At 42.7% G+C, this 12,246-nt stretch overlaps 1 protein-coding gene across 1 annotated transcript in view; it reads left to right on the forward strand.

Moving 5' to 3' along the window:
- The window catches only part of Ush2a (usherin), a 680,823-nt gene that overhangs the window by 423,010 nt on the left and 245,567 nt on the right, over positions 1–12,246 (forward strand). The window lies entirely within an intron of this gene.

A 12,246-nucleotide genomic window follows, 5' to 3' on the forward strand; every position in this document is an offset into this window, starting at 1 on the left:
GAAGAGGGCATCGGATCCTGTCGCAGATGGTTGTGAGCCACTATGTGGGTGCTGGGAATTGAACTCAGGACCTCTGGAAGAGCAGTCAGTGCTTTGAGCTGCTGAGCCATCTCTCCAGCCTGGAAAGCAGTTCTTTTAGTTGGGTGAGGATAAATGCTCATATGTTGTAGCGATGGCTGAGGATTGAATACAAAAAGTTTTATGACCAGCCTGGACTATCGAGCAAGAGTCTCTTGAAAATGCTATTTGTTTGTTTGTTTATTCATTCACTCGTTATTTATAGATTCCTCTTTAATTGAAAGCAGATTTTTTTTCTCACATAAAATATCCTTATTACAGTTTCCTCTTTCTCTTATCATACTTTCCTCTAGTCCCTCAGATCCTTCCCACCTCCCCTCTCATCCAGATCTACCTCCTTTCTGTCTCTCATTAGAAAATGAACAGCCTCTATAGGATATTGATACAATAAAATAAGACAAAAAAAAAAACCTGACATGTCATAACTGGACAAAATAAGCAGAAGGAAAAGAGCCCAAGAGGAGATGCGAGAATCAGAGACCCACTCCTACTCACTCTTAGCAATCTGGTAAAAATGCTAAACTGAAAGCTGTAATATTCACACAAAACCTGGTGCCGAGCCGTGCACACCCTGGGCATGCTACCTCGGACCCTATGAATTCACGTGAGCTTTGATCGTGCTGATTTAGAGGGCCTTGTTCTCCTGGTGTCCTCATACCCCCTGGCTCTTACACTCCCTCCATCACCTCCTCCACACAGTGAAGGGATTTGATGGAAACATCCATTTATGGCTGAGTGTTACAAGGGCTCTCACTCTCTGTACCTTATCTGGCTTTTGGGTCTCTGCATTTGTTTCCATCTTCCACAGGAGGAAGCTTCTCTGATGTATGGCTGAGCAAAGCACTGATCTGTGGGTGTAGCAGGATGTCACAAGGCGCCATTTTATTACTGTTTTTGTTTAAAACAGTAGTATTTGCTTTTATACTTGGTCCCTGGGCTGTTGTCCACTCACAGAATCTTGGTGAATCTTGGTCAGCCAAGCAGTGTCAGTTATGGGTTCCACTTCTTGAATTTGTTATTTTACTTTTTATCATCTAAAAGAATTTTTAAATTTAAATATATTTTAAATGTCCCCTTTCTAAAGAAAGTGGTGTGGACATAAGCCTGTATCTACTTTTAAAAATTATTTGTGAACCTTTTTAACTTCAATAATGATAACTTCTTAAGTATTTATTTAGACTAAAAATAGGATGGAATTCTTCAACTAATATATTTTTTTGTGTATGTTTTCAGCTATTTTTCAATGACAATAGATTCTAAAGAAAGGATGTTCAAATAGCCAGATAATGAAGTACAAAAAATAGCAATGCTATCTAGAAACTAATTGGATAAAAATTATGATATTCAAAGTAATAGGAATACAAAGGTAGGTGTTTAGAAATACTAAGAGGAATCATGTCAAAAGCAAAGTCATTAAGTCCAGTGGCGGTATCTAGCAAAGGTCTGTAAGGAAAAAAGAACAAAATTGGTTGGGCGACTGGAGACCCAGGGAAATTAATTCCTGTGGGTGTTCTGGCCACCCCCTTCAGGGTCACTAATTAGTCTAACAATGTGACAGTTCTGCTCCCTAGCTGAACAAATAGTGTATCTAATGAAATTCAAAAATCCCTACTTCATCCAGAGCTTTGGGGTGTTTCCAGTGAAGGGGGAGTCCTTCAGTGTGTCAGATGCTCCACTCCTGACAAATGTACTAGATTGTCTCCCAGAGTCATCGGAAGCCAGACTTCCGTTTTCACATCATAGAAAGGGCGAGGGGTGGGGGGGAGTTGGCTGCTTGATCCAGCAAATGCTTGGATGAAGTGGATTGCTTTTCCCAAAATGATCCAAAGCAATTAGCATTCAGAGTCATCTTTGTATTCTAGTGGCCTGAGCCACCTCTGCCCCTTCTTCCTGTATGACTGCCATTCTGTACTGTACCTGGGGACATCCTCATTTCTTTCCCATTCTAATTAAACCACTCACAGAGAATACACAGCCCTGTCTACATATCACAAAACAATAATTACTGGAGCCAGGTGAGAGATGTGCCCATTGTGTCCATATTAGCTTGACAGATAATTTGTGCTAATTTTGAGGCAGTACTCTCAAAGCTCTGAAATGTTGCTGAACTCTTTAAATTCCCAACGGAGATATAATCCCAGCAAATCAGAAACTGAAGGCAAGCGTTGAACCAACTTCGGGATTTATTCATGAATAGGCTCCAATGTAATCCATCCTGTCACTGAGATCATGTGCTTTTTTTTTTTTAAATAAAATTCTTATAAACATAATAAAATTCATCAACAGAGCTTTTGGTGTGTGTGTGTATGTGTGTGTGTGTGTGTGTGTGTGTGTGTGTGTGTGTGTGTGTGTATGTGTGTGTATGTATGTATGTGGTATATGCATGCATAGTATATGGCCACCTAATGTCTTCTTACATGCATAGAAGCTGAAGGAAGGTGTCCAGTGCTCTATAACTTTCTCCATATTCCTTTGTGACAGAGTCTGTCACCTGAAGCCAGGCTGGTGTCCAGGAAGCCCCAGTGGATCCTTCTGACTCCAGCACCCACAGTGCTGGGCTTACAGATTCATGTAACCATGCTGAGCCTTCCACATGGGTGCTTGGAATTTGAACTCATGGCTTCATTCTTAGGCCGGGTGCTTTGGCTCCCTGAGTCCTCTCTCCATTTCCCAGACATTGCTTTTGTGTTCAGTTCTTCCTACACTGGAACAAAGACCTTGAAGAACTGTGGTCATTTCTCAGCATGCGATAAAGACCTTACCTCTGGGGCTTTTCTTTCTGGGTCTCTCTAAACCAAAGATGCCTTGATGGATACAGGAAGTCCCTCTGAATACTCAGAGATGGAATGATCCCAAGAAACCCAGTGTCAGAAAGCTGGAGAAAGACAGTTTCTCTAAATCTCTTCTCCCTCCACCCTCCACACACAAAGGCTCATAAAGATTTAAATGACACAATTTAAAGAGCTCTTCTTCTAAAAAATACCCCTTTCTTTTTATACTTATTCATTATACAACTCTCGGGTTGATATCCACAGTGCAAACTGTTCCCCCATGCTCCTGCCCGCTCAGTAATAAGGAAGAAAAGAGACGCTGACTTCTGTGCCCAGGAGGAAGGCCCCACTGGCTTGGCCTTGTCTCTTAAGACTTCATAAACAAACAAAGAAACAAACAAACAAAAAACAAAGCCTTGGGTTTTGCAGTCAGCCACTACCTTCATCTGGCCATGCCCTTGGCCTTAGTCTGACAAGTTTCTCTTTTCTAATCCTACCTACTGCACACATAGAACTTTCAAAGAAATATCTTTGTGGGCTTATTTATTTAGTTACCATTACTGCCTATTCACATGGAGGTCAGAGAGCAACTGTTAAGAATTAGTCTTCTTCTTCTTCTACCTTCCTGCTCCTGGGATTGAACTCATGTCTTCAGGCTCGGTGGCTAGCATCTCTATCCTCCCAGTCATCTCGCTGGCCCCATGTACAATTGCCATAACGATTAAATGTGGCAATACAGAGAAAGCATTAGCCCAGAGCTTGGTTTACAAACATACCCAGTATTAGTGCGAGCACTTGTATGTGTCTGTCTTTATCAATGAAAATCAAGATGACAGCATTTATCAGATGGCGACTAGACACATTGTTTACACCGTCTGTCTAATTAACATCCATTTCACAATCACTTCAAACTCCACCAAACTCTGAATTTTGTCCAGTTTTCGTGATGAGTTTTAGAGTTACATTTTTTTTTTAAATAAATATGATGTCTTCCGTCCAAGGCCTAAATTGCCTGGCCACCTCGGGCTTTCCCTTTAGGATTGGATCGTGGTGTTAGGTAAACCTGGACCTGCAGGAAATGTTGTAATGGATCAGAGTTATTCAGGCTTGATTTTATTTTATTCAGGATGAGAAGGGATTTGCTATTAAACTAGGAATATGAGTTTGTATGTGTTTACTAATGAAATAACACTGACTTAGCCTTCAGGAGTAAAGTATATTTTCCTTATTTGGTGATAAGGGTTAAGACACAGAATCCAGAAAAAGCTATTGGCTTATTGGTCTCATGGTTTAAAAACTGCAGTTATGAAAATTCAGGTTCTATTTTAGGCTATACAGCACCTATACATTGCAATGCCTAGACAATATCTACAGGATATTTATACAATAAACCCCCCGCAGGACCACTGAAAGAAGATGCAATGATTGGTTGCCCATTGGGTTGCTGGTTTGCATGATCTTAGCTCCCAGGGCCCTCAGGACAAGGTGCCTTGCTGAGGACAGCGGCCGTGGGTCTGGATTTTATAACACAATTCTCTGACCCTTCCTTTCAGTGTTAAGTCCTGTTTGCTGGTGGACTTTTCATTGTTCTCAAATTACTTGAGGATTACTAGGTAAGCATTCTGAACTCTCTCTAGGGTTGAAGCTCTTGCAGCCATTACAGTGGTGAGATCTCAGGGAGGTGGGGCATCATTCATTCTACCCCCTAAGTCTCACACTCACCACAGCTCTGCCACTGCCTCTGGTTTTCTATATCATTTTGGTCCAGCTCATGAAACCCTTGCTATTTGTAGGTGACCGCATATCACAGGCACTTCAGGCACAGAGCAGATGCTCTTCAAGTGTCCAGTTTTAAAATGTTATGTGTGTGGATTGGGGCTGCAGAAATGGCTCAGCAGTTAGGATCACCTTCTGCCCTTCCAGTGCGTCCGAGCTCAGTTCCTGGAACCTACACTGAGTGGGTTCAAAACCACCTGTGACTGCAGTTCCAGGCAATCTGCCACCCTCTTCTGGCCTCTGTTTCTGCACTCACATATACACATACCCATGTATAGACACACCTTGTACAAATAAAATAAGCTTAGAACTTTGTTTTATATATGCTGTACAGAAATTATATCTAATTATGTTACATATTTATATTATATATAAAACAGCACAGTACATTATTCTAAGATATAACTGCACATTTATACATATGTGTACATAAGCACATATACATGATTATAAATTAAATATGCATTTTGAAAAGTCTATAAGGCAATGAATAGTCATAGCTTTGTGATGGGGATTAAACAGAACCAACTTTCTGGATAACTATGAGTCAACAAGAGTCTGAAGTGATAATGACGCTCACTCCTAGTCAACCAACAATTTTGAAAACCATTACCTGGAGATGTATCCATTGAAACACTCATGCTGTTACTTATAATACTGAAAATTACTCTGCTCTATTCCCTATGGTGTTGGCCTTAGGGATGGAATATTCCCCATGTAGAAAATATTGTTTGAAAGATCAAAAACTCATTATTTAAAATAAATAAATGTAACAAATAAAGTTTAATTCCAAAATAATTAGTAAAAAAAAATATTTACAGCATAGAGAGTTCTCATTATACATAATAAAAGTAAATAAAGCTCACTAAATAATATATATGTATTATTCTTTTGTGTTTAATATAGCATATAGTATATATTTTTCCATAGAAAATCATCAGTAGTTAAAAATGGATATTTTTAAGTGATTTATGTATGGATAATTTCTTTTCACTTGATTGGTCATTTAAAAATTTTGTATTACATCAAACACAGAAAAAAAAAAAAAGTTCTGTTTAGAGCCGGGCGTGGTGGCGCACGCCTTTAATCCCAGCACTCGGGAGGCAGAGGCAGGCGGATTTCTGAGTTCGAGCGAGGCCAGCCTGGTATACAAAGTGAGTTCCAGGACAGCTAGGGCTATACAGAGAAACCCTGTCTCGAAAAAACCAAAAAAAAAAAAAAAAGTTCTGTTTAGCACTATGGAGTTAAGCTGTTAGTGTTGACTCGTGTTTAGTAATGTTTTAAAATGAGGCCACAGCATAACATCTGCTTTCAAATAGCTCTTCTTACTGTGTCTCTGGAATATTCTGGGAAAAGTGACAGCCACACTTGAGTTAAGATTCAGCATGGTTCAGCACGGAGGAAGCTGGGTCTTTAAGACAGAGAAGACACCTGTGAAAACACAGGCTGCTGTTTCCTGGTTTGGGGCTTCTTATACATGGTGCATCCTTTTTCTGATTGTGTAACATCAGTTCCTACACGTGAGGAGGGACTCCGGAATATAGCATAGCAACCTGAATGCATCCGCACAGAACTTCTGACTAAACTCATATTGCTTCCATGTGAACTTGCTTCTGTGTGAACTTTCTTTGAACGTTGTTAGTCCCAGAGACACTTGCTGGTATGAGATGAGGTTCCTAGGGAATGACAAAGAACTGTTTAAGTATATGATTCAAGACTGGACAGATGGTTCAGTGGTTAGGAGCACTGGTTGCCCTTGGAGATGACTGCCCACATGGTGACTCAAAAGCATATGGATCTCCAGTGCTAAGGGATCGAACACCCTCTTCTGGCCTCAGTGGGTATGGCACCCATGAGGATACACAGACGACAGACAGACAAAATCTCAGACACATAAAAATAACACTTTTTATAAAAAAAAAGAATCTGATTTGAACAAAAAAAAATCAATCTTTTTGAAGCTTAATTTTTCAGTGTTGTAAGTGGCAGCCTCCTGCATTTGTTGAATGGATGTAGTACTTATTCTGCATTAGGAAGCACTTGCTGTAAGCCAGAAGCCCTGGTCAAAATTCTTACTCTGCAATAACCAGTTTTGTGATTTGAGATTAAGTATTTAACTTCCATTAGCCTTGCTCTTTTTGATCTATGCTACGAGAAGATAAGTCTGTGATTTCAGAGCATAATTCTGCGGATTGAAAACGATTATGCTAAGGAACCTGGCGTGTAGGATGCGTTTAAAACCTTAGCTCCGCTGAGGCTCCATGTGGCGGTGGAATCTGTTCACGTCGACTTGCTACTGTTCAGTGCCGCTCTGTTTGCACATCCTTGGGCTCAAGGTTGGCTGTCCATTTGTTAGCACATCTGCACACTGCCCATAATTAATATCTTTTTAAATGACATATGGTTCCGTGACTGGAAATCGAGTCTTGCCTTCTGTTTCAATTTGTTCATGACTCAATGACTTAGTTTATGTGTCTGAACTTTAATTTTCCATCCAGGAAATGAGAATTTAGACATCCTTTTGCTTCTCTGTGGCAGTTTCAGAAAGTGACGGGGAAGTTTGTTGGCCGTGGCTTTGAACAGGTGCCAGGTTATCTAGCCATGCGTTAGGAGCACAGGTGGATAAAGGGCCATGGTTTTATGTTAACAGGGAAATTTACATCATTTTAAAAAATCCCTCTACTCTACACTCTGAGAAGTTAAGGATAGGGTCAGAACCTTGGCAGAACCAGCATGAAAACCAGGACCCGAGTCCAGTGAGCACAGGAAGCTGCAGTGAAGCCTGATCCGGAATGAGGTGGAGACCCTGATTAACCCCCAGACGAGCCACCCATGGCAAAGTACCCATGGCAGTGCCTAAATAATCCACAGCCCTTTGGATGGCATGGCAAGGGACAGAGTGGCCTGGACACTCAGAACTTCTGCGCGCCCTCCAGTGCGCTCGTCCATCATTGTACTGACTGCATCCTTTGTGGTAACGTTGGCAACTGCTGTCCTACTCACCACACAGAAGAAGGTTGATGGCTGAGTCCTCCTTTGCACATGTTCTGCCTTCTCCCCCAGCAAGAAAGACCTGAATGCGGAATAGTGTTGAATATCACATCCGTAAGCCCATCAAGTAAAGTTGCTGCAGCTGATGGCCCCTTGAGTGTGTTGTGGCCAATGAGTGTGTGGTCCCCCACTGGGTGGTGGCCAACTTACCAGTGATCATGCCTGAAAGAAAACGGACTCCCCCTACCTCAGCAGTTACCAGTTACCAATAGTTAACTTCACTAGGGGTGAGACTTCATGCCCACCTCCCCTCTCCATGCTGGGATTTTATCTTACTTGAGATTACACAGGTTTTTACATTTCTGTGATTTAAGTTGAGAGATGCAGTAAACTGTGGGTATAACAGTAGTTCACTGGGAGGGAGTCAGTTTAAAATGCTGGCCACTTAGCAGAGTAATAGTAGCAGGGGATCCACTAGGGCTGTGGCTCCTCGGGCCACAGATCCTTGGTCAGGTGTGTTTTAACTTGAGGAGGCCTTCCATCCAACCAGAAAGTGCTTGGCTGCCCTGGTGACTCCCATTACATTTCTCCCACTTTGGCACCAGTGGGCATGTCTTGGCAAGGCAGGCTTTACTGTGGGCATATTGGTGATTACTTCTCTCTTCTGAGAGTCCACATAGTGCCTTCCAGCCTTGTGAAGGCTGGGCAGGGGGAAGAAAGTTTCCAGGTGAACCCCAGCTTGACTCCTCCATGTGTGATGACTCAAGTATGAGTTATCTTAATTTAGGGCAAATTTACATAGGTTTCTTTGGCACCTTAGTGAAGTATTTGAATACACTCTTTTAAAGCAGAGAGAGAGAGAGAGAGAGAGAGAGAGGGAGAAGGAGAGGGAGAGGGAAGGAGAGGGAGAGAGGGGGGAGAGGGAGGGAGATGGGTCTGATAAAAACTGATGTATAAGGGAAATATGGAGAATTCTTTTTCTCCTTTTGGTGCTGACAGACTTAGCAGTCACCTATATGAAGAACAACAACTCCTCCATTTGCTGTGTAGGTGCAGCCCACAGGTTCTATAAATGTGTAGGGAGCAAGGTTTGAGGGCATGTGTGACCTGTCTTGTCTGAATGGGTTGCTGGGTTTTTGTTTTTGTTTTTTCTTAAGGATGGGTCCAAAAGTCTATTATTTTTAAAGTTTAATAAAATCATGTATTCCAAATTACACCATCTCGACTCGTTCAGTTCGTGATTTATTTATGACCCGCTGTTTTCTCTCTTTTTTTTTTTTTTTTTGCCTCCGAAAGAAAGCTGAATTTGAAATTTTATTAAAAACTCCCCTTCCTGTGGATTTATAGCTGGGGGTAGCTGTTTTATCCGATTGCCATGTAGAATTAGTATTTACTGGGCAGGATGTGTTGATTCAGGAGGCTGTCTGTAGCATGCTTGCCCCACGAGGGTCATATGAAACTTGAGAGAGGCTTTTTGAACAACATGGCATCCTGGGGACAATATATCAAGCAGATAGATACAGGGCACTCGTGTTGGGAACCAGGCTTGGAGTTATGACTGACTCCTAGTTATTGCTTTCATGTGAAAGAGCCTCTGAGGAAATGGGCCCAGGATAAAAGGGGCTAAGCAGAGAGAAAGAAGGCTTTCGGGAGGGAGAGTCGTGCAGAAATCACGGAAGATGGCCGTTTCTTGGCAAACGTGTTGCCATCCTGTATAATTGAAGTGTGAGAAAACTGATGAGAGTGCTGTTGCCTGGTTGGTCAGGAGAGACTACACGGCACTTGAAGATTACGGAGGACTCTTCGGGGGACTTCTCTCTAAGCCTCTCAGGACTACAGCTCTCACGCACCGAGGAATTTTAGTCCGCACCTTAAAACTGATCTCCCCCCCCCACCCCGCCCAGGCTGATGACTTCAAACAAATATTCCTTCAGAATTCAGTAAATGGCACATCCCTCAATCTAGAAGAATTAGATAAAATAATGAATAAAGGTTATGATTTTATGATACAGCCGATGTGTATCTTAAATTTTAATTCCCGCCTGTTGTGTAGCATTTTGTATGTGTGCACTTGTTAAAAACTGACTAAAGAATATGTACCAAGTGGGCTGAGAGCCAGTCCCTAACTCTCAGCACACTTGGCACTGGTGACCAGCCCTTCTCTTCTCCTTTGGTGACCTTTCCTTCCTTGGCACCTAGCATCTTGGCACCTTCTGTTCGTTTTTTTCCCTACTCCCTAAACCCAAATTACAGGTAGATTCCTGGACACAGGTTCCAGACACCCAGACGTCTGAAATGTCTCCCTCCATCTCTCTACTAAAAGATCCACGCAGCACACAAAGGATGGATTACGAGGGTGAGGCACAGATCGGTGTATCACCCCTCCCCCATTACCTGTGCCCCACCTCAGTGCCTATCAGCTCCGGAATGAGGTTACCATTCAGTTAGCCAGGCTGAAAATAGTAACACTGCCTTGACTTCCTTACTTTCTACTGACAACACGCTCCCAACCAGGTGACAATATATCTCGCTGCCGCTGTCATTACTGCAGAAGCAAAAGCCGCTGCCAAGTCTATCTCTACTCACGCCCCCATTCTCAGCCCCGCACAGTGGGACCTTTAAGCTTGTAATCATACTGCTCCATTCTACCAAACACATTGCCCATTTGACGGGAGATCCTAGGCCCTGCCTGAGACTTTGAATTCCACTCAGGAGGAGTCCTTGTCTTCCTCTGCCCGCTGTGCCAACCACGCAGAGCAGAGCGGCTCTGTCAGCGCCCTCAGAGCTTCCCCTGCTCTCTGGCTTCCTTCTACTCTCTGGCTACCTTGCTCTTCACAGACATCCTCAGGGCCATCTCTCACGTGCCCCAAAGTCTCTGCTCAAATAACTCCTGATTAAAATTCCCTGCCCTTCCTGTGAGCTTCCTACCGACCTAAAACATCCAATAAAGTCACAGTCTCTACTGTACGCCATGTTCATTCTGTCTCAGGCTGTTGTTTTGTTTATGTTGATTTATTCACTGGGTGGCAGGAGGCCCACCTACTTGGAGGTCAGAGGACAGCTCACAGCAGTGGATTTTTTTTCCTTCCCATGTGGCTCTTGGACTTGAGCAAGCTTCTCTCCCCACTAAGCCTCCCCATTGGCCTCGTGCTTTGTAGGCTGTTTGTTTAGGGTTCGCTTCTCCGGGCTTCCCATCATCTAGTATCTGTTCCTGCATCTTTTTATTGCCTAATCCCCTCACTTACACATAAGCTCCACAGGGTGATACCTGTTTCCCTCAGTGTTGCTCTCCCCTCCATGGGAAGAACACTGCTTAACACAGAGCAGAGCCTCCATAAATGTGTATTGAACAAGTAAATGAATTATTGATGAACTCAAAGCCCTTACGGAAGATTGATGAAACATGTAATCTAATTCTTCCCTCCTCATCGTTGCCCATTCATTAGCCTCATGTTCACAGGCAGGGTCTCCCGCACTGCAAAGCACATAAAACCCACATTCTTTACCAGCATATGCATGTGTGTGTGTGTGTGTGTGTGTGTGTGTGTTGAAAGTGGACCTCAATACTTTGTTTTCATTATATTAATAACAATATATTGCTACAATGTTAGTAAATAGCATTAAATAACATGAATTAGTAAATAATATTATAGCAGTAATTAAGCTATACTATAAGGAAAGTTTAACTCAAATGTGATGATGATGACGACGACGATGACGATGATGATGATAATTCCTAGAATCCAGAGTAAGGTACTCTGTTGATATACAGTTTGATTTTTGTGCACATCAGGGGAAAGTATCCCTGAATTAAAGATAAGCAAACATAGGCTCAGAGTCATTCGATGATCTTCCTGTAGTCTAGAGCTCTGTTTAACCTGCTTTTGAGTTTCTGACAAGTATTACAGCAAACGGCGTGATTGATTCATGCAGATTGTAACTGTTGAGGAAATTAAATAATTGTAATAATCCTGTCAAAACATTTTTATAGAAAAGGCTTTATTTTTACTCATTCCTGCTGTGCTCATGGAAAGTTTCCAGTGGGTTCTTGCGATCGGTGATATGGAGGCGTGTTCGAGTGAGTACGGAGCCGTGTGAAAAGGCTTTCAGACTGTAGGAGACACAAGGAACAAGTTTAGTTTGGGTATTTTCTTGGAAAGACTAAAGGTCAGAATGTGAAATCATGACAGGGAGGTATCACATCAGCAAACTCCTTATCCTTCCGAAGGGAAGGAACCCAGCCCACCGTGTCTAGTTAGTGGTGCAGTAAAGGGACCACAGGTGGTGTCACCCAGAGGAATAAGACCCGGATGGCATCAGCACTCAGTCTGCTTGAAAACGGGCTAAATTAAAGGTGCTGGATGTTTGCTTCACTACAGTCCCTCTGTGCTTTCAATTAGATAAACAGAGTACAGGTGGGGGCCGGCTCCGGATCCTTTGGTCTAGAAGCTCCGGCTTTTACATCTGAAGCGCTGACGTCATTGCGGAGATGAACAGGGTGGAAGTACAGCGCTTCAGGAACGAAAATGTTAAATTAAATGGACCGTGTTTAACGTCGCTGTTGATCCTAAGGAACAGTTTTCCAGCGTGCGGAACATTTCCACTCCACCCAGCATATGTCCCCACAGTT

The sequence above is a fragment of the Mus caroli genome, unplaced genomic scaffold, assembly GCF_978045245.1.
Source record: "Mus caroli unplaced genomic scaffold, Mus_caroli_1 scaffold_1, whole genome shotgun sequence".
NCBI lineage: Eukaryota > Metazoa > Chordata > Mammalia > Rodentia > Muridae > Mus > Mus caroli.